Source organism: Podarcis cretensis (genome assembly GCF_951804945.1).
Source record: "Podarcis cretensis genome assembly, chromosome: 4".
Lineage (NCBI taxonomy): Eukaryota > Metazoa > Chordata > Lepidosauria > Squamata > Lacertidae > Podarcis > Podarcis cretensis.
Genome location: NC_137173.1, coordinates 50123335 through 50147370, shown reverse-complemented (window position 1 = coordinate 50147370; position 24036 = coordinate 50123335). Strand labels below are relative to the sequence as shown.

The 24036-nt window shown below is 41.5% G+C and overlaps 1 protein-coding gene and 1 long non-coding RNA gene across 4 annotated transcripts in view; one reads left to right on the top strand and one right to left on the bottom strand.

Annotated features, from left to right (window-relative positions):
* NCAM2 (neural cell adhesion molecule 2) overlaps positions 1–24036 on the bottom strand; it is a 202996-nt gene that overhangs the window by 137687 nt on the left and 41273 nt on the right. The gene's annotated exons all lie outside the window — the stretch shown is intronic.
* On the top strand, positions 2766–12088 carry LOC307213872. The gene is made up of 3 exons (XR_013837765.1): positions 2766–2984; positions 9389–9503; positions 11852–12088. It is a non-coding gene; the product is annotated as an uncharacterized lncRNA (long non-coding RNA).

The following is a 24036-nucleotide window of genomic DNA, read 5'->3' as shown; positions in this document are numbered from 1 at the left end:
CATTGTTTATCATATGTCAGGTAGGCTAGAGTCACTGAGTGACTCCTTATGATGATCAAGAAGGTGAACCCAGGTTTCCCCAGCCAAAGGAAACTGTTTCCCCAGCTAACATAACAACCATTACAGCACCTTTTGTCAGTTCACAATTCTGTCAGATGATCCTAATAAAATGGTATTCTAATAAAATGGTATTATGCTATGCATTATGCTCTTTCGGATAGGTAAGATAGGGTAGGGGGAGAGGGAGATAGAGGTGGATTCTCATTGAGAGTGTAATATGAATTTCTTTGGCGATATGACTATGGGACTGTCATGGTGAGCTCCTTAACTTCAGAATTTACCACTGCACCCAGTACCCTCTGTACAAAAATGTAGTCCATCTTGGACATGTATATCTAAAGGAAATTAATATCAACTGGGATGTTCTGGTGCTAAATGCATAATTGCTGAAGGGCGTTATGTTTATAATTTGTTGAAAATCAATACAAAAATTGTATTTAGAAAAACCAACTAACTTAGGTCTGCACAATTTCTGACCATCATACTCAAATGCAGTTCACCAGTCACATACCCTGACAACCACTAGATAGACCAGGCAGGAAGAAAAAGAACAAGAGGTCTTTCAAGCCCCTGGTGGGATTGGCCACATATGTCTTCTCAAATCAGTTTGATTTGGTTGATCAATGCTGAGCAAAGGAGAATGCGTATGTGTGTGTAGCATAAGAATAGGGCAAGGTTGTTTATTGAATCAGCTCTGATTTAGAATGTGTTTCATGGTTTCGAACTGCATAGTAACTATTCATGAGCCACAGTTGTTAAAAAGCAACAAGAATAAAATGGATTCCCTGCTATCACTTAATATTTGTGATTCTTCATAAGACTATGAGATTATGTATTATTAATCAATCATAATTAATCTTCTACATCCCCCTCTCCCTCCACAAAAACATACAAATATATTTTCAGCAGCAGTATTAATTAAGCAATATTTCTTTCCCTATCACCAGCTTTCAAATCAATTAATTCAGAACTGCTTCATTCATTCTTCTATCAGTAGTTCATCCTGCTAAAATTATTAATAGAGTCCATATTCATTCTTCTCCTCCCCACATTAAAGAGACCCCCCCGGCAATATTATTACACTCTCAAGTGTTAAGAAAGCAAACAGATGATCTGCTGTAATATGAATGTCTAACAAACAGATAAGAAACCATGGAAAATGACGACAACATATTACATAAGGCCAGACTTCACTTTACCTACAACACATGTGCCAATGAAGTCAAACAGTATGTAGTATCAGAAATGAAGTTCTTCAGTTTTGAGAACTGTGTGGAAGAAGAGCAGGTGGCTACAAAGTTGAGGCAATGCAAATTGGACTCCTTACTCACTGGGGGGGGGGGACTTTCACTATACCACAGATGCTGTTGAACAATTGCTTACATCATCGCTGACCATTGTTCATGCTAGCTGGACCTGATGACAGTTACAATCAAACAGCATCTGGAGGGCCACAGGTTCCCAATCTCTGGATTATGCTGATGATTTTCACACTCCTTAGTGCTTCAATGGCAAGTTTGGGGAATATTTTGGAGCATGTAAGAAATGTAATCATTTAATGTGGTAGCCAAAATCATTGCAAGTTAAAGAACTGAGAAACCCCAACTAAATCCACAGCTTCGGGATATGGGGCTGGAACCAAGCTAATCATTAACATTTTTATAGGTTGCGTGTCGAGGTCCCCAGGGCCACCCCAATAACTCACACATCACACCAAAATTTTTGTTTTAAGGTTTTTGGCATAATTTTGGCAATAACATTATTAAAATACAAACAAGTGAGTGGTTGCTTAGGCACTGATTGCGACTATCTGCCCCCACCGTGGGGGACGGACTGACATTCCACACGCCTGCTAAAGTCAGAAAAGGGGAATACACTTGGGGCTAGCTACAGAGCAGGGAACCTGCCCTCAGCCCACCCCAAATACAGCCAGGAGGTCTTGCAGTGGCCCGAGCCCCCTTGACAGGGTGTACAAGCAATAGTTAGCCCCTGATTCCTTTAATGGAATCCCTTGCAGCAGCAGCATTAGAGGGGCAGGCACAGCCAATCCATGCCCCTCAACCAACCAAACCATAAACCAATGCCTAACTGCAACCTTACAAGTTGTGATGATTTGCTACGCAGTAGGCAAAAACCAAATGGCCCCAGCCAATCAGCCAGATGGACAAAATTCCTACCGGGCCCCTGCCCCAAGAGCAGGCGACCCCATGACAGGCATAGCAAGGTCAAAGCGAACTACCCTAATTCTAGGGAGGGGGGACGGGCAATCCGATTCACGGGCGAAAAGAGGAAGTCCTAGCCTCGTGCAAGGAGTTTTAGCATTTATGGCTGTCAATCAATCAAATGGCAACATTAACTTCTTCCCAACAACAAGAGAAGCCCAATCGCATCAGTGGCCCAACGGTCAATTAGCCCGCCCCCAACTTTGGAGTGCCCTGGTGGCCCCCACCGCAACACGTGCTCTCCATGAAGGAGAACACGCTTTACCCAAAAAATGGCATAGCAGTTTCATCATGAGGGGTTGGTTGTAGTATTAATTTAAAGCTGTTCCAGGGACTCTATTTCAAATCATAGCAGTAATTCTGGGGAAGGGAGTGTTTAACCCTTTCTCAGTGTGCCATATTCCAGATCTGAAACACACCCTACTTGCAATAATATACAAGTGTGGTACAGGCACCTATATTATCCCCATAAATATGCTAATATCAACATTTAGGAGGGGGTGACCTCACATAGGGCACAATTGGTGAACCTGTGATGTTGTTGGACTCTTCCTCCTATCAGCCCCAGACATGATAGCCAATGATTAGGGAGGGATGCAAATTGTACTGCAGCAACAAATGGTGAACCACAAACAAAGGCAAATGTGCTTCAAAGGTTGGGAAATTGTATGCCACAGAATACAAAGAAGGGATATGTTCATGGTGAGCTGAATTTCACATATCAACTTTAGCTAACTAACTTTGGCTGCAGATATCTAGGTTTAAATACAATTAGGGATAATGAAACCTTAAAGTGCTGTTGGCATCCATTCTGATCATATATCTAGCTTGTCTCTTTCTTGTAATGAGTTGGAAGAAAAGTTATGTCTATGTCCCATTAAGAACAGACAGGGGGATATGTCTTTCCTAGGATTTGGCTGACTTCCAAGTAGTTTCTATTCTCTTAAAAGTGAAGAATGAAAAGGATGCAGATTTGGTATGAATAAGTGTGAGGTTTTAGGACCAAAAGGCTGTGTACACATTACTGGCTTAAAATGCAGCTAGGCCATTCCTTTTTTGTCCATTTGGATGGAATCTGGTTTTAGGGAAAACACATTAAAATGCAGCATTTCATAAGGAACAATGGGTAGCAAGATATAGGATAGACACAAGAGAGGTATGCATTATGGATAATGTCCTGTGTACACTGCTCCCAAAATCAGCAGTGGGAGCACTCTGAGTAAATGGGAGTGTGGAAAATGCTAAATGGCTCAGTGGTTCATTTAGTTCACGATGCCACACAGGGTGACAGGAGTTATGTGTAGCCTGAAGAAAATAGGATATTTTAAGATTTAAAGATGATAGAACACATTTATTTTCTGTCACTCCAGATGCTATGACCCAAACCAACAGGTTCAAAGTACAAGAAAGGGAATTTTGACCCAACATTACAAAGAATTTCATGGTGGTGTGAAGTGTCTGGCCACAAAACAGACTCCCTCAGAAGGTGGTGAACTCTCCCTTGACATAGGTTTTTAAGCAGAGACTGGATGGCTACCTAGAATGGGTGCTGTAACAGCAGATTTCCTGCACTGGCAGAGGAAATGGACAAGGTGCCCTTTGAGGTACAATTCAACTCTGTCGTTATACGTACACCCCCAGCTAAGGCATGTATCTCCCAGATGCCTACCCAATGTTCATATAAAAGCCTCAGAAGAAAGGGGGGGGGGACTGCTGAGCTATTCTTACTCTTAGAAATGCTCTCCCAAGAGAAGATTGTTAATGTTTGGCTAAATATTCCATATAGCTTTAAACAACCATTTCTTATGCTAGCAGGCTGTCATCAAATTATAAGAACCCATGGTCAAAGCTCATTAAAGTAAACAAGCCCCTGGTGACATTGCTATCTACCAGAGGAAGTATTTTCAACACTACACCTATTCCGAAACAGGAACAAAGGGAGCTGCCACATTGACATGATCATTACTTACATGCTAGAGGGTTATTCTGCTTTTGTTTTGTTTTCAATAGCCAAATCAGCTTTCCTAGATTCCTATAGCCAGCTCTGGCTTATTCAATGCTTTCTTTTACAATATGCACAATACTTAAAACATAACGAGTGACTGGGGAAGCATAGTAGTGTGCAGATGTTGGGATAAGTTGGCTTTCCCATCTTAGTCAGAGTGTCTTTATATATTCACTTTTAAGAACAAGCAACATGAATATAGTGACTAGCAATGAAGGCAAGGGCTTACAGAGAGTACAGAGATGGATTCTGATGAAGCTGTAATTTAATTGGATCTGGGAGCTTCCCAGAGGTGAATTAGACAAAAGCAAAACTGTTTTGATACCAACTCCAGAAGGCCTCCTGAGCAATGTCCCATGGGATGACTATAAGATTGTATGGTGCTGGGCAAGGTGGGGCAGAGTGCTTGGAAGCTTTTGCATACTTGTAGGTGTCCAGAACTTGAACAAAACAACAGATAAAATCCAAAGGCTTGTGTGAGAGTCTAAAGTACATCGAAACACAAGGTGCTTTTTCTAAAATAAGGAAAGTCAAAACAAACAACAATAGTGTTTCAACTCAACTGAAATTAGTTGTCAGTCAGAAGCATGCTACATGAGAAGGAAAGATTAATACTTAAGTATAATATGCTACTAATATTTGAAAGAGTAAGAAACATAGACAAAACTAATAAGCCCAAGGGAACATATTAATTCAAGAATAGATTTACAGTATAGGGTCATTTTCCTATAGATGTTGGTGTGAGAACACTGCAAGGTTCTATATGTAATGTTTTCTTACATATAGATATACAGACTGAGAAAGTTGCAAGCAAGCAGGCACAGGGATAGTGCCAGTTTCAAAACAGCATTTGACACAAGACAACTGCAACAACCGTGAAGCAAATACATTGCAAAAAAATTAAATGTTTGCTTTCTTTTTATATTTTTTATATCCTTGTACGCACATCATGTTATGCCTTTTTAGGCAGCAGGTTGTGATGAATTCCAAGAGATTCAAATAGACCAAGTCTTACCAGGACACTACACTTCACTATCTTGTTTATTTAAACAATTTATATGCCACTTAACCTACAATTGCCTTTAAGTGGTGCAAAAGTAACAAAACATAAAAAACCAGTTATAACTATAAAATCAAGCTTTCATTAAAATGTCAGCTTCAATAAAAGTCTTTAGTAGTACCAGAAGTTCAACAAGAATCAGGTTAGTCTGAAACTAATTTACTCAAAGCCACCCAAAACACTTCTTAACTGAACATGAATTTCAACCAAGTCCAGCAGACATCACTGCATCCAAAGGAATCAAATGTTGTTTTAGAGTGTAGCAGTATATTGAGAAGAGATTGCATGCCTTATCCTGCCTACTTCATCAAACGCTCTTCTGTCAGATGAATTCCACAATACAGCACTTCTAAAATTGTGTTTCTCATTTAAAGTGCAATATAGATTCTTATGTCATTAAATGAGACAGGCAACCAGAGATGGGAAGGTACTGCAAAGACAAAATTTCTTTTTTTAAAAAGAAAAGAAAAGAACATTTCTCCAAGAGATTTGATGAAGAAAATGTGTGACAGACTCATAGATCTTTCTTTTTTTTCAGCGAGCTTCAGAAGTGTGGGATTTACATTGCAAAATTTAACTTTGCCTAGATAAATTCAATATTGGTACTTTCAAAATACTCCCTGATTCCAAAACAACAACCCTGTGACACGTTGAAGACAAATAGGTTTAATGCATTGTTTAGTTGTTTGGTCGTGTCCGACTCTTCATGACCCCATGGACCAGAGCATGCCAGGCACTCCTGTCTTCCACTGCCTCCCACAGTTTGGTCAAACTCATGTTGGTAGCTTCGAGAACACTGTCCAACCATCTCATCCTCTGTCATCCCCTTCTCCTTGTGCCCTCCATCTTTCCCAATATCAGGGTCTTTTCCAGGGAGTCTTCTCTTCTCATGAGGTGGCCAAAGTATTGGAGCCTCAGCTTCAGGATCTGTCCTTCCAGTGAGCACTCAGGGCTGATTTCCTTAAGAATGGATACGTTTGATCTTCTTGCAGTCCATGGGACTCTCAAGAGTCTCCTTCAGCACCATAATTCAAAAGCATCAATTCTTCGGCAATCAGCCTTCTTTATGGTCCAGCTCTCACTTCCATACATCACTACTGGGAAAACCATAGCTTTTACTATACAGACCTTTGTTGGCAAGGTGATGTCTCTACTTTTTAAGATGCTGTCTAGGTTTTTCATTGCTTTTCTCCCAAGAAGCAGATGTGTTTTAATTTCGTGACTGCTGTCACCATCTGCAGTGATCATGGAGCCCAAGAAAGTAAAATCTCTCACTGCCTCCATTTCTTCCCCTTCTATTTGCCAGGAGGTGATGGGACCAGTGGCCATGATCTTAGTTTTTTTGATGTTGAGCATACAGTTTTTTAATTGCCAACTTATTTGCCTTCAATACCATTAATACTGAAATAACAATTTAAGAATAAAAGAAATCTCCAAACAAGTTCCATTTAGGCCTCATTAACTTGGCTCAGGAGGCAAAACAAGAATGCCAAGCTTTGGCTTTAGCTGTTCCAGGGAAAACAAACTAGTGTATTTGTACTGGCTTAATCCTGGAAGTATATTTGTTTGCTTCATTGGGTGCTAAATAATCAAGAATTAAAGGTTTAAATCCTAAAAAGGGATTTTAAGAAATTGCCTTCCTTTTCAAATTTACCCATAGGAAGCTAGTCTTATGGGAGATTTATTTAATGATTTCTGTTGGCTACAGAAAACTAAGCTGACTTTTAGTTCATGCCACGTACTCTGAATATTCTATTACAGTCCACTTGTGTTACAGAGTCTTATGTCAACTGTTACAAAAGTAAGAGAATCAGGGATAAGATTTTTTGCCTACAAGGTTCAAAAGAAATACCCAAAACAAAATTATATATAAAAAATAATGTGAGAAAGGTCTGCAAAATAACATAGTTAAAAGTAGAGGGACCAATCTAATTCAGACCAGTTCTGTGTGCTGCTGTTAAGGCAGTTCTCTTACAGACCAGCCCATGAGATCCATGAATGCATAGGTGTTGGGTTCTTGTATCAATCCCTGAATACTTCCAGTAGTGACAAAATTTTATTTAAAGATCTCTTACAAAATAAAAGGAAACCATTGGAAAGGCAGTTAATATACAACCTTTATCTATTGCAATTACGGTACCTTCTTTACCAGAAAGCTCAAGAAGGAAAAGACAGAGAAAGGGCATTGTGAAGTGGGGAAACTGTGACAAATACTCTTAAAAATAAACAATCCCACTTTTTTTTTAGATAAAAGAAAAGCAAACTTGTACCCCCACCAAAAAAAAGTTTAACAGAAATGGTTCACTATAAGAAAAAGAAGTTAGAACCAAAAATTGGACTTGAGACATGTCTCATTTGGCCACTGGTTTCTTAGGCTTCAACCATAATGTATAAAAAACTGAAGGTAGCTTCACCACCATATCCTATGCCCTGCAGGGCTTATGCCAGTGGAATAGAAGCAAAGATGGAGCAATGCTATTCTGTTGTTCTGTCCTTTTTCCTTAGTCTGCTTTCTTGCTTTTAATGACAACCAATATGAGGAAAATTCACTCTGCCCTCTGCAGGTCTGGTGTAGATTCATCCCTGCTTTGGGCACAGCAGAAAACTGGGAATGTGATGGCTCCCAATCTCCTTATAGAGCTGCTGTTCAAACGTTCCAGCCCAATGTTCCAGCTGTAGCTTTGCTATAAGTAGGGAAAGGGCAGCAGAGGTTTTCTGTAGCAGGGTGAAAGCATTCAATGTTAAAGCCCTAAGGTCAAACCATCCAATGCTTCCTATTATGCTCTTTCTGGTACACTTTCCCAGGGACCATAGGATTGCAGAGTCTATCTGGATTCATCCCATTAAATGCAGGGTATAAATCTTTTTATAACATTATGATTTTTTAAAATAAAAAAACCCACAACATTGCAATGACAGGGTAACAACAACAGGAGCATAAACAGTCTGTTGACTTACCTGTTTTAAGCATATCAGAATATATCCCGATGCAGAAGGTATGTTTTGTTTCATTAGGGAGAGTAAATCCAGGTGATGTGGTTGTATTCAAAAAGGGAAGGAGAAAGAGAAAGACAGAAGAAAATCAGTTAGTTTAAATTTTCATGTAGGTTGTTTGAATTTAATACACGCAACATATTTTGCAGCACAATTATGCTTCATTTATACTAATAGTTTAGCTGTGTCTTACTATTCCTTGGAAAATAATAAAAGTAACATTATCAGTAACAATACTGAATCTAATTACTTAACCGTGCTCAGTCTTCTGAAGAAGGATTACTCAAGAAAAACAAAGCCTTTTAATACCAGGTACATACATAAGCAGAGAGTGGAACAGGAGATTGCATAATTGACACAAACACTCATGAATGAACACACAATATAACACAATTGTGGTACAAAATATTCAGACTTGCACATACACAAACACTATGTGGGCATGCCAAGACTGTGAGGAACAATCATGACCCCCATTCACACTTATACAATTAGACCAGTCTTCACCAATCTGATGTACTAGTTGGGGATGTAGTACAAACCATGTGAAGGCACCAGGTTGGCCAAGACTGAATTAGAACATCAGCATGGGGTTTAAAGTACTGTGCACAGCCACTCTTAGAATAAATATTAGCTCCTTCTCATTCCATTCCTTCCTTCTCTTTGGGTATCAGCTGTCTTTTATGTAAAGAGCTTCCTTGGTTACAATGGGGCAACCTACATAAACAAGGCTTTGTCAGTACATTCCTTGTTTCCTTTTTTGTCTAAAAAGTGTTATACAGCAAAATCAAACACAACATAGGGAGCACAATAAAACTGCAGCTTGTGTTTGGGTTTCATCCAAATATCTAATCTGCTGACACCAAATGCTCTATCTTTGTGAATACGCAAAGGTGTATTCTTCTATTGGTAATCAATATTCCACCCTTGTTTGTAAACATTCATTTAGTGGCAGTAAATCACTAAACAATGCAATAAAACAGTATACATATTTTAGCATATTTTAAATTAAAGGATTTCAAAGTATAAAAACCAACTTCTGTTTAGAAATACAGTGCACTACAAACATCAAAGCCACCAATTAAGAGACAGAAAAGGATGCAATTGGGCCATGGCAGCCTAGACATTCAGCAAGGGTGCTGAGTAACTAAGGAGGCAAAACGTGAGAAATTGAACAAATGGCAAGCAGGCTGTGCCTACTTCACTTTGCACATGTTTCAAGTTATGGAGTTGCACTGTTCTACAGCAGACTTCCCATGAGAAGAATAAGGTTGTTGGAGGCAGTTGTCTCTTTCTATTTTGTGTTATGCCACACCCATTCCATGGTAGCCAATATGTAACTGGCAATTCAGAAAGCTCTCAAAATTTGAAATGTGCCCTTTAGTCCAAAAAGTTTGGCAAGTCCTGCCATAAGCCAATGGTTAAGTAATCAAAGAAGAGCTCAGGAAACAAGTAGAGTGTGAGGGGAGTGTTTGCTGCCCAGGTGCATGCTGACCACAACCCAGTGATGGGGAATGGTGAACCATAGGAAAAACCACAGGATATTTGTATAAGGTTGAAATAGGCCACAACTTTTTATTGATTGCATATCTAAGTAGGTCTTCACCAAGACATTGGGTGTGTGTCAAGCAGCCCACCTGCTGCTGGATAATTTGGGTAGGGTCAACCCTGAGCTGAGAGTCACCCCTGACATGTACCAGGTGCTTTCATCCTGAAGGTCACCACTGGGAGAGATGCTATGGCCCATAACCCCCCTTGTGGGCTCCCAGACAGCGATACCCCTCCTGGACTCCTTTAATGGGGCACCCATTAAACTAAGGATCCAAATCATTGCCTTATTCGCCAAAGTTGTGACAGTGCTTATGAGGTAGGCAAAAACCTGCAGAAAGAGCAACTTATTTGCAGGAAAAAAATCCTCCCCTTCCCCCAACCCAGCAACTGTATAAACCAGGCTTCCTCAACCTCAGCCCTCCAGATGTTTTTGGCCTACAACTCCCATGATCCCTAGCTAGCAGGACCAGTGGTCAGGGATTATGGGAATTGTAGACTCAAAACATCTGGAGGGCCGAGGCTGAGGAAGTCTGGTATAAACCATAACAAGGTCATATGTTGGCGTGCCCACTTACATTTGAAAAAGCCACTTAGAGTCTAGTAAACGGGTGGTAAATCCCATGTCGGTCTTCCAAGAAGGTGACTTTCCAAGGGTCACTCTCTTAAATACTTTGGAGGCAGACCTGGTCTAGCCCCTCCACCACTCTCCTGATTGGCCTTCCCGCCAGACCAGCGCAACCAAAAGGATAGTCACTGGGCACCCCCCCTTCAGCTATGATGGAAGAAGATGGCCTAAACCAGGACTCACAGCTGCTCCAGGCAGCAAACACTGCCCACGAGATGACCCAAGTGAACAGGGAATCTTGGATTAGAATTGGCCAAAAATAAGACAAGCTATTTTTCAAAAACATTGGAACTGGCACATATAATTTCCAAGCTAACCTGAAATCACACTCTATCCCACCCCTCCTACACAAATGACTCAGATAGAAGAAGGGACTTTCTTGGTTGTATGAAGTGTTGGCAGGCATTATGGAACATATCAGTCTTCATGGTGGTGGTTGGTAGTGGAGAGTTGCACTGCACAAAATGGATGTTTTAGGGTAAAGGCTCACCAGCTGCCAGGTACCCTTGTGGCAAATTGGCCCTTGGTCAGAGAGTGGGCATAAACCTTGATATTAACTCTGACAAACATGAATGTCTTGTCAACACTCCCACACCTTAAGCTAGGCTAATTTGTTGAGGTTAGGATACTGGACTTAGATAGAATGCCGGAGGATTCAAATGGCTACATCATTTGCATGCAAGTATGGTGAGCTCATAATCTATGTTAAACTCTACTTGCCCTTCCCATATGTATTAACTAGTAAAGGAAGGAAAGTTCACACAATACTGTACTGGCATGATCACCTCCTAAATGAACTACTAATTTATCATCTATACTCAGCCATTGAGCTAGAATAGGAGATACAATAGAATGAGAGTCGCTGACACACTGCCTCCCTCCTACAGGGTCTCAAAGCCAATACCCTGACTACTGGTTCTCTGCCATCGTGCCAAGGTTATGAAATGTGCTTTTGATCTATTTGTTTCTTTTTTCACAAGTTGTATAGTGTGATTTTTTTTTTCTTAGCTGCTTTGAGTGTTCTTTAAAAAGAAAACCCGAACAAAAGAAATGGTTAGAAAAAGAGAGCCCACAGACCTAGCAATTTAGTTTGAAATTGAACATGATCTATTTTTCCAAGGAAAAGAAAAGAATCCATGTTTGAAATCCCCCTCCCCCACTTTTTTCAAGCATCTTGGCAGGTCTCTTTACATTTCCTGTGGAAGATATTTTCTCTAGCAGTTAATTGATTTTTCCAATAAGATAAAATAAAATAAAACCTCCTCTTAATCCTGTTACGATTGGCTCACTTGGGGTTTTTGTGGGGGGGGTTGTTTGTTTTTTTGTTTGCTAAGTTAAAAGCACATGAAGAGGTCAGTACGAGGACCCTAACTCCAGAGCTACCTTAGACATCTCCAGCATCTCCACAGAACTGACACCAGGCCCATCTGCAGCAAAAGACCTGATGGAACATATGGATGAGGTACATGATCCATCTGCAAAAGTTCCCTCTCCTATGGAATCAGAAGGGAATATGTGGTTTGCTGACTGCTCTTAATTCTTACTGTCAAGCTGCCATTTTAGGGGGCAGAGTAGGTGGGTTAAAAACATAAAGGCATTATATGAAAGAATCTTCTCTTATTTATTATGTGATTTGAATTATTTGAATAGAGAGAGAAAAAGATGCTGCTGGTCCCTCCAATCATACCCAGCCTTCTTTTAGGCAACATATTCCAAACAAATGGTAGTTTCCTGTTGATTTCTGTCACATCCTGCTGGAGCAAATAATCTATAATGAGGTGTCAGGCTACATTATATTATCTTTGTGAATATTTGTAATTTAATACCACAGGCAGTAATTAGTATTTAACAGCAGTGCTAATTTTCATAGATGTGGAGAAAGCCTTTGATAATATCTCTTGGAAATTTATGAAGGGAAACTTAAAAGAAATGGGAGTGGGTCGGGGTTTTGAGAATGGGATTGATGCAATATATTCAGAACAAAAGGCTAAATTGATAGTAAACAATGTGGTTACAGAAGAGTTTAAAATTGAAAAAGGAACACGACAAGGCTGCCCGATTTCCCCTTTGTTATTTATATCGGTGCTGGAGGTGCTCTTGAATATGATTAGAGGGGACCGGTTGGTGGAAGGGATTCAGGTCGGAGCGAAACAATATAAACTTAAAGCTTTTGCAGATGACCTAGTTCTGACCCTGCAGGAGCCAGAATCTAGTACAATAAGAGTATTACAATTGATTCAAGATTTTGGTCGGGTGGCGGGATTCAAATTAAATAAACAGAAAACTAAGGTGCTGGGAAAAAATCTGACAGATACAGAGTCGGAACGGTTTCAGAGAGAAACAGAACTAACTGTGGTTAAAAAAGTAAAGTACCTAGGGGTAAATATAACAGCAAAGAATCTGAGTCTTTTTAAGGACAACTATGAAAAATGCTGGTCTGAAATTAAGAGAGACTTGGATAGTTGGACAAAATTGAAGCTTTCCTTGTTAGGCCGAATTGCTGCTGTTAAGATGAATGTATTGCCAAAGATGTTGTTTTTGTTTCAAACATTGCAGATTGTGGACAAGACGGAGTGCTTCCGGAAGTGGCAGAGAGATATATCTAAATTTGTCTGGCAGGGCAAAAAGCCCAGAATTAAGTTTAAGATACTAACTGATGTGAAAGAAAGAGGGGGCTTCGCCCTGCCAGACTTAAAGCTGTACTATGAAGCCGCAGCTTTTTGCTGGCTAAAAGACTGGCTACTTCTCGAAGACACTGATGTATTGGACCTGGAAGGTTTTAACAATGCTTTTGGTTGGCATGCATACTTATGGTATGATAAGGTTAAGATCAATAAGGTCTTTAAGAACCATATTGTCAGGAAAGCAGTATTCAATGTCTGGACAAAATACAAAGACTTATTGGAAAACAAAACTCCGAGGTGGCTTTCACCTCTGGAAGCTAAGGCCCGAAAAAGACCCAATATGGAGGCCAAATGGCCAAAATATTGGGAAATATTAGAAAAAGATGGAGACAATTGGAAATTGCAGAGTTTGGAGAAAATGAAGGATAAAGTGCGAGACTGGTTACATTATGCTCAGATTAAAGAAGTTTTTAAAAATGATAAAAAGGTAGGGTTCCAGGTGGAGAAATCGAAGTTGGAAACAGAATTGTTAGAACCAAAGACTAAGGTATTATCAAGAATGTATAACTTGCTGTTAAAATGGAATACACAAGACGAAATGGTTAAATCGGTTATGATAAAGTGGGCTCAGGACATTGGGTATAATATTATGTTTGAGGACTGGGAAAGGTTGTGGACCACTGGGCTGAACTTCACTGCATGTAATGCTCTGAAGGAAAATGTAATGAAAATGATATATAGATGGTACATGACCCCAGTTAAACTTGCCAAAATATACCATTTGTCTGATAATAAATGTTGGAAATGTAAAGAACATGAGGGAACATTCTTTCACTTCTGGTGGACCTGCCCTAAAGTGAAGGCCTTCTGGGAAATGATATATAATGAGTTGAAAAAGGTATTTAAGTATACCTTTACTAAGAAACCAGAGGCCTTCCTTCTGGGTATTGTCGGCCAGAAGGTGTTAAAGAAGGACCGAACATTTTTTATGTATGCAACAACGGCAGCAAGGATACTCATCGCTAAGAATTGGAAAACTCAAGATCTACCCACACTGGAAGAATGGCAGATGCAGCTGATGGACTATATGCAACTGGCCGAGATGATTGGTAGAATCCGAGACCTGGGAGAGGAAAGGGTTGAGGAGGACTGGAGGAAATTCAAGATTTATTTACAAAAATATTGTAATCTGGTTGAATGTTAAGAAGGATGCTAGATCATAAATAACTGCCCACCACTGAATTAGATCTGAATTTGACGATAAGTGAGATTAAGGAAAATATAAACTTTTTGGAAAACTGCTAGATTTTATTTAAATGAGCGGAGATAAGATTGTAAACAAGTGGGTAATTTGCTTGGAAATTTTTTTTTTTTGTAACGATGTAAGTGGGAGCGGGAGATGTGAGGGAGTCCAAAGAAGTGACGAAATTATGTCATGTAATAAGTAATGTTGTTTATTATTTATGCATTTGTATTCAAAAAACTTTAATAAATATGTATTAAAAATAATAATAATAATAATTAGTATTTAACAGCTGTCATACATGTGAGACATATAAAAGGAAAGGAAAGGAAAAAAAACTGATTTTAAGTTGACACTGCAGTTACAGATCAGGCTAGCAGGATAATCTGTCCTATTATCATTCATTCAGGAAGGGGGCACTATCTGAAAACTCATCAGATTCACAAGAAGGAAACAATATATTAATCCTATGAAGTTTTTGCTTTTTACCTGTCAGTCTCTCATCATCTGAGCTGACTGCTGATATCTGACGTGATTTTGTGGGGAGGACCGCTCCCCCTGCAAGCCCATTCTCCACCTTGGGCCTGGGGGCGGGCCCCATACTCCACCTCAGCATATAAGGCTCCAAGGAGGCCTCGGGACATTGCTGCTGCCGCTCTGCCGTGAGTTTGTGGGGAGGGCTCTTCCCCCTGCAAGCCCATTCTCCACCAGGCCAGGGGGCGGGGCCCACACTCACCACCGCCACAATTTTAAGGACACTGGTGCTGCTGCAGCAAATGTTTAAAATGTTTTTATATATTTTAAAGTGTTTTAAAAGTGTTTTTACATTTTACTTTGTTGTACCATAAATGGTGGTTTTTATCCATGTATTTTTATTTTGTTTTGTTTTATTTTGGGTTGGGGTGGGATGGTTGTTGAGTGAGGTGGGGATTGGTTTTGTTTTGGTGCAATTGTTTTTTGCTTGCTTGCTTTTATATTCTGTAAATGGAGGCGAGTATGAGGCTTGGGATTCCTACTGTGGAGGGGCGAGGGAGGTATGGCGGTGGGGGCAGATGTCATAGCCGAAGGGGATCGAGATACGGATATGCTCGTACCCCTTCCAATCTGCACCCCATCCCGAGAGACGAGGGTAGGGTGAGCAAGGATTTCTCACCTCCGTCACTGGTTTTGTGCAATGCCAGGTCTATAGGCAACAAAACCGCCACCCTGTGAGATTTCTTCATCTCACAGGGGGTCAACCTGGCTTGTGTGATGGAGACCTGGGTGCACAAAGGTGATACTGTTACCTTACGAGAGATGGCGCCCCCAGGTTTCTCCGTCCTCCACCAGTCATGGACTGTGGGCCAGGGGGGAGGGATGGCATTATTAATCCAGGAAGATTGTTCTTTCAGGGCTCAACCATCGCCATCGATCCCTGACATTGAATGTGTTGGCCTAGTGTGGGGCTCCGAGGTGAGCTTGGCTGTCTGGCTGGTGTACCGGCCACCTAGCGCACCAGCAGCCACCCTGTCAGGCCTGCTGGAGGCGGTGGCCGGCTGGGGCTTGGAGTTCCCTAACCTATTGGTATTGGGGGACTTCAACATCCATGCTGATGCCACTCCCTCCTCACAGGCTCTAGACCTGGTGTCTTCCATGGCGACACTAGGGCTCTCCCAGTTTGTTTCGGGCCTCATACATCAAGCAGGCCACACACTGGATTTGATCTTTGGCGTCGGTATAGATGTGATCATGTTTCCTTCGATGAAGGTGCCATGGTCTGATCACTATGCTCTGAAAGCCAGGATTGATGTTCCACCCCCACCCTGCTTAGGTGGCAAGCTGATTTGGGCTCGCCCGCAGAGGCTGATGGACCCTGATAGATTCCGTCAAGCCTTGTGGGACCTTTCTCCCCCTGGCGACTCATTGACTGAGCTTGTTGAGGGCTGGAATACCCAGCTCCTGGCAGCCATCAATGAGATCACAACTAAGCGCCCTCTGCAACCCTGCAGAAACCAGGCTCCCTGGTTTACCGAGGAGCTCCGGAAAATGAAGTGGGACATCAGACGGCTAGAGCGAGTATGGCGGGGTGCCCGTGACGGAGCTTCAAGAACATCTTATAGGGTTTTTATGAAAACCTACGAGATGGCAGTGAAGGCCGCTAAGAAGTCCTACTTCTCGGCCTCCATTGCATCCGCTAGCTCTCGCCTGGCGCAATTATTTAGTATAATTCCGTCTTTAACGTCCCTCGGACAGCCAAATTTAAATAACAATTTGACACACAGCTGTGAGGCATTTGCGAGCTTTTGTGCGGAGAAGGTCCTGTTGCTCCGCCATGACCTCCCTGCCAATTTGGATACAATAAAGGAACTGGAGGCCCCTCGACTGTCCTCGGGTCCAGTATTGGACCACTTTGACCGGATATCCCCAGCCGATGTGGACAGACTCCTCCGAGCTAGAAAGCCCACCACTTGTCCTCTCGACCCATGCCCGTCCTGGCTGATTAGAGCGTGTCCAGACGAGGTGCGGGCCCCCCTGGGGGATATCATCAATTTGTCCCTTGGCACCGGGACATTCCCTGGGGAACTGAAGGAGGCAGTGGTGCACCCGCTTTTAAAGAAAACATCATTAGATCCCTTAGATCTATCCAATTACTGCCCGGTTTCGAATCTTCCATTCCTGGGTAAGGTGTTTGAGAGAGCGGTTGCTGAACAGCTTGGTAGGTTTCTGGATGAAACATCGGCTCTGGATCCATTCCAGTCCGACTTCCGCGCTGGTCATGGGACCGAGACGGCTCTGGTCGCCCTAACAGATGATCTCCGCAGGCAGCTGGATCGAGGCGGGTCGGGGCTGCTGATTCTTCTAGACCTGTCAGCAGCCTTCGACATGGTCGATTACGAACTCCTGGACCACCGCCTTGCCGACGTGGGGATCCAGGGCACAGTCCTTCAATGGCTGTGCTCGTTTCTCTCTGGTCGGGGACAGAGGGTGGCGCTTGGGGGGGAATTGTCATCCCGCCATTCCTTGGTGTGTGGAGTGCCCCAGGGTGCGATACTCTCCCCGATGCTTTTAAACATCTTTATGTGCCCCCTTGCCCTGCTTGTCCGGAGTTTTGGGCTGGGCTGCCATCAGTATACTGATGACACCCAACTCTATCTGTTGATGGATAGCCATCCTGACTCGGCCCCAGACACACTGATCAGATGCTTGGAAGCTGTGGCTGGATGGTTACGTGGGAGCCGGTTGAAGATAAATCCTTCGAAGACAGAGGTCCTCTGGCTGGGATGGGACGATATGGGATTGAGGGGGCAACTCCCATCTCTTGCGGGGGTGCAATTAGTGCCAGTACTGTCCGTTAAGAGTTTGGGTGTAATCTTCAATACCTCCCTCTCCATGGAGGTGCAGATTGCAGGCAAAGGCGGCATTTTTTCATCTCCGCCAAGCTAAGCAGTTGGCTCCTTACCCCTCTCGCCCTGACCTAGCCACTGTGATCCACGCGACGGTCACCTCCAGACTGGATTATTGTAACTCGCTCTACGTGGGGCTGCCCTTGAGACTTACCCAGAAACTCCAGCGGGTGCAGAATGCCGCAGCGAGACTCATTACGGGGTCTTCGCTGCGAGATCACATTCATCAGGTGCTATACCAGCTGCACTGGCTCTCGGTGGAGTACAGGATCAGGTTTAAGGTGCTGGTTTTAACCTTCAAAGCCCTATACGGCCTAGGACCCTCGTACCTATGGGACCGCCTCTCCTGGTATGCCCCACAGAGGAACTTACAGTCTTCAAATAAAAACATCTTGAAAGTCCCAGGCCACAGAGAGGTTAGGCTGGCCTCAACTAGAGCCAGGGCTTTTTCGGCTGCGGCTCCAACCTGGTGGAACGCTCTGTCACAAGAGACAAGGGCCCTGCAGGACTTGACATCTTTCCCCAGGGCCTGCAAGACAGAGCTGTTCCACCAGGCCTTTGGTCAGGGTGCAGCCTGACTCCCTCCTTTGGCAATCTTTACAAAACTTTAGTTTATGGTTGCTATCAATTTTGATTTTAATTAATTTTTATAATGTTTTTATAACGTTGCACTGTTTTAGTGTTGTTAGCCGCCCTGAGCCCGGCTTCGGCTGGGGAGGGCGGGATATAAATAAAATTTATTATTATTATTTTTATTATTATTATTAGGCAAATATAAATGATAAAGATTTCTTTTGAAAAAAGGTACTTCTCAATGGGCAGCTGTCAAGGACTGCCATGAAATCAAGGCAGCTATCAACCTACCAAGAGATTTTAAGTGGCTGGAATGTATTCATGCTCAAATAGTTTTAAAATTTTTAATGTACATCAGTAGTTTTTACACCTTGAATTTCTGCTCCCCAGTGAGGGATACTAATTTGCATTCTAGAAATACTTTAAACTGCCTAAAACTTTCTGTGAAGTCATACATTTACAGATGGTGCTTCATTGTAGAAGAGTTTGGATTTGATATCCCACTTTATCGCTACCTGCAGGACTCTCAAAGTGGCTAATATTCTCCTTTCCCTTTCTCCCCCACAACAAACACTCTGTGAGGTGAGTGGGGCTGAGAGACTTCAGAGAAGTGTGACTAGCCCAAGGTCACCCAGCAGCTGCATGTGGAGGAGCAGAGACGCGAACCCAGTTCACCAGATTACAAGACTACCGCTCTTAACCACTACACCACACTGGCTCTCAAGTACCCATGAATCTTATAAATTAATATATTTAATAATCAAGCACAAGTGGGGAGCAGCTTCTTTGACAACAGCTAAGAACAACTGAACCAACTGCAAGTATATAAGCTTTGCTTGAGTATCTCAGAAGGAACTGTTTTGTCACTAAGCAGCAGTTGTGGAAATTCAGTCAGTTCACAGGCAATTTAAGCTCAGCATCACTCTACCACCACTGTTCTTAGGACCAAACAAGAAAGTACAAGTGTGTTTCCCACCCAAAAAACCCAACTACATCTAGTTTCTCTCTCCTGTAATATCTAGTCTCAGCTCATGTTAAAATCTAATGATGTCCTGTATTTTCCCACCCCACCCCACCCCACTCCAACTCCACTGCATTGTTTTCTGACAGTGTGGAGGGGAAAACATAGATCATGACATTATATGAGACAAATTCCATTAGCGGGGGTAGGGGAAGAGGAATTAGACATGTGGTTGCTTGGTGGCATATATATGTTTAACAAAACTTCTATCTTGGTCCTTACTCTCCTATTATTTTCTTCCACATCAATAATAGGATGCCCAGGCTCTTGGCAATATATATATCAATACAGTGACAAGATCAATGGGATGATTCCAGGATTAGTCGTGCTTAGGATAGAATCGCTCAAACCAATACCATTTATTTCAATTTGCCTCTCACCTGGATCCAACCCATATTTAATTTTGGGGTGGGGCCAGAGACTTAAAACTGGTCAAAGCTAGCTTCTGCATTTTGTACCAGTTACAGTTTCTAGACATTTTTCACAGGCAGCCCTACTCAGAGCTCTAGACTGGAAGTAACCAGAGTATGTAAGACCAGCCTTTCCTCAGGAATGAGAAGGGACATACTAGCTGAAGCTGAGAAAAAGTACTGCTAGTTATGACTTCTACCTGCCTATTCAGGAACAAAACTGAGTTCAGAAACACTCCAAACTACTTATTTGCTATTGTGAGAGGAGTATAATCCCATTCAGGGCAGGTCACACACATGTCCTGGGTCAGGAATCCTTTCTGCTAGCAGGATTTCCATCTTGTCTGGGTAAAGCTTCAGCTTGTTAGCCTACATCTCAGACACTGGTTCAGGGTTTCCACTACACTTCACAAAGCAGTTTTATGTAACAGCTGAACAACACAGTGGCAAGATGGGTTCCTAATGAATTCCAGAATTCAAAGGCCATGGGCTGCAGATTAGTTTTCCAATATCACCTTCTTAGACCTGCCTGCCAGGCATGATCAGAACCAACATAAAATGCTACATCCATTAACAAACTCATCCAGGTAGCTCAGAAATATTGTTGATGGCATTAAGAACCACTTTAAGCTCTGTAAGATTCAACAGCGATGCACTCCACCTGACTGTTGCCAGCAAAGATGAAATTGTCTGCCAAGGTGATAAAAGCTGTTTCCATTCCTGAAGCAGATCAGAAATCAAACTGAAAAGGATACAAATCCTCCAAATGATTCTGCTAGCAGCACAGTAGTGGCTATCATACTGGTTATAGCTGCTGGTGTAGAGGCAGATTTGCAACATTGGGAGCTACAACATACTTGTTGATACTGAGTCAGTGGCTCTTCTGGGCAACTCTTTGGTGCTGCCTCTGCTGTTTGCTAGAGTTAAGGCTGCTTGCCAGATTTTGCAGCAGCTCTAGTTACCTCTGGTTGGATGTAATGCCTGCAGCATCTCACATCCAGGTTTCTATCACCAAAGTATCTACAAATTAATAGAATTAGAAAAAATGCAGACAACATGGATGTTAATTTAACTGGGATTAGTGTTCATGAGCTGATTACCTGAAATGTGTTTAACAGCATCTAAATTGTATCATGCCCAGACGTTCAGTGGGATTACAGGAACAGTTGGATGCTGAGTTGGTACCTATTTAACACTCATTTAATGGCAGATTATAAGATATTGCTAAAAAGCAAGCATTGTTTCTTAAAGTATTTGACAAAGCAGAAACTTCTGCTGTTGAACCACCCAAAATAATGTTTAAAAGACAGTGGAATTGTACATCATTTAAAATATTGTACATCTTGGGGACCTCTACAGGGGAGGGATGTTTAGCAATATAGGACCACTAAATATATATTGTGATACGTTCTGTTTGTTAGGATATTTCCGTTCCACCTTAAAAAGGGAGCAGATTGTTGTGTCACAGCCTGCGTATTTCCTGTTCACAGGAAGTTTCTCTTTTGTTTATTGCTTTCGTTTTCTCTCTCCGTGCCTGAACATCGAAGCAGGCAGTCATGTTTTTTCTTTGTTCTGATCAATGCTGAATAAAGCTGTAAATAATGCTCTCCTGAGTGCATCTTTCATTGTGCGAACTCTGCTGAAAGAGCGTGCACCAGCCTTGGAATGTGGCATGTTATTTCTGAGGCTTGTGTCGCTAATTGACTGATACTGTATCTACGGGAGATCGATGGATCGTCCGGAGGCGACGTGGAATCATTATGGCCTTTGTCTCCCTGGCAGTATCCCAGCACTGTTTACTATTCATAACTACAACCACATCTGCACTGAGCAACTGTGCTACGTAATCCAGTTGACAGTGTGTGTGTCTAAAGCCTGTCTTGACAGTGCCACTTCCTATGAAGTTTCATTCCTTCCCAAAGGCAGCTCAAATAAAAATTATCCAATATGTAGTTTCCATGAATCTCAGGCAGATTGTCCATGGTGCCAGTAGATTTTCAAATCTCTTCCCACCTGAAAGGTTGTCACGTAAGGTATAGTTGACATGTTAGTATGAGCAGTCCCAGAACGAAGTGAGTTATACCATACTCTAGAAGGCTTTGAGCCATTAATGAGTTCTAAATGTATTTTTCTTTGGGATGTTTAAAATCGATGTGGGTTCGTACTTCTTTAACCAATATGCTGATCCTAAACACTTATCTAGTGTATCCTCTGTGACAACAGGCCAGAACCTGATGGGGCAACATAAATGTGCCTGGCACTTTTCTGACTTCTAAAGTTGGACTTCTGTACCATTGATGTTGCATTGTGATTTTTTCCATGCCATGTTTTATGTTATGTTTTATTTTGTGCTATGTTGAACTGTATACTGCTTAGATATTTTAATGTTTAGTAGTCTAGGTTTTAACATTAATAATAATAATAATATAAATCAGAAAGGGTGACCCAGTTTTAAATCCCAGTTGAAAAAAGGCAGATACTTCATATTGAGCCACTTTTCCACTCTATTCTATGAGATTCCAAAATGTACAATCTCTTCAGGTCTAAATTGGGGTGTGTGTGATGTGGTGTGAGGATTACCACCTTCCACTGTTCAATTTCTATACCAGCTTGGTATTGGGATTTCTCAGCAATGTCAAGCCCACATAATGATGTATAATTGCTTTCTTGGTTTTGTTACACAGAATTTTGCCTACAGGGACACAGCTTATTTCATTTTGCTCACCAGACCAAATGCTTCAAATTACAATATGAGTTAGGGTGAAATGGAGTGATTTATCCAAGTCATAATTCCATTAAGCTCCTTTTGTATAAACCCAAACACCTATATTTAACTTGCATTAGTAATGTAAATTTTCTTGTTGCAAAATTACACAGTGAAATATGAGAAAACTTTCCACAATAATATTATCATTAAACAATATCTCTGCTGCTTTCTACAGATAAGAAATGACACATTACTGGTAGCACAAAATATTTCTCTCTTTTTCCCATTAAAGGGGTAGGGTGAATAACAGAAATAAGACATAGAGGCCACCAAACATGCACAGAGGTCAACTCTACACACACTAGAAAATTGAACAGTGAGACTTGTGTCTGACTCAGAACATGCTCATAATTGATCATATAGTCTAATTTCTGGATGGCCGAATCCTTTACAGGGGTATTGTAACAGCCCACCTTCAATTTCTCTATTCTCTCCTTTCACACTTTCTTTCTCCCTCATTCTTTTTCTTTCATGCCCTGATTTAAACTCTTAGAATAGACAAGAAATGTTGGAGGTCTTCACACCAAATATAATGGCAAAATTAACCTGCTTATATATCTGGACCATTTATAATCCCAACTTCAATCCAATTCAATTACTAACAACAGCTAGAATGCATACTTGGAAATCAAGGTTCAATTCCATATGCTACTTTCCTTAGAGCAATCTGAATTTCATAATTTAATGTAATCCAATATGATACTTGAAAGTCAATAAAAATCTAAGGAGCTGAATTTTATTGAAGCGTCCTTATACTGGAATTTATGCTGGAAAAGGGATTTAGTCCAACAAGGATATTAAATTTCATAAACCATGCTATATCACCAAGTATTATCTTTGTCTTTGTGATGATTTATTCTCTGAAGAAACAACCTGAAGCAAAATAACACAGATTATGCTGACAAAATGTGTGTACAGTATAGAGAAAAAGGTTTGAGATGCATCTTAGGAAATTAATATAAAGTTTATAGTTTATGTTTTCCAAATACATGTTAATTACCATTTCACTATCATTAAAGTTTTTTTTATTAATCCCCAGCTGAATAAAGAAATTAAATAAAGGAAGGACAAACACCATAAAATACTGGTTTGTATGCAAAGGTGTCCTGCTGATGGAAGGATCTTTGATTTAGTAGAGGCTACCATTAGTGGAACAGAAAAAGAGGTGATTTTATTTGGTTCTCCATACTGTCTGCAGCCCCCACCCCTCACACTGCCACCTTCAATACTGGGTGGCAGAGGCAGCTGACAGGTAACACATTCATGGCTTCCCTTTATGGGAAGATGCCTTTTTCTTTCTAGTAATGCCAGGTTTGGCCCTAAATGCAGGCAGGCAGATTTGCCAATGTCTAGGTTTTACCTGCCTGCATTTGTTTTTGCGACTGATGCGAGTTTTCTTTCTACCAAAACATTTACTATCAATTCTTCATTCCATGTGTGGGCCAACAGATATCAATAAATCAAAAGGTTAGAAAATGAGTTCATAATGGTCAATGTC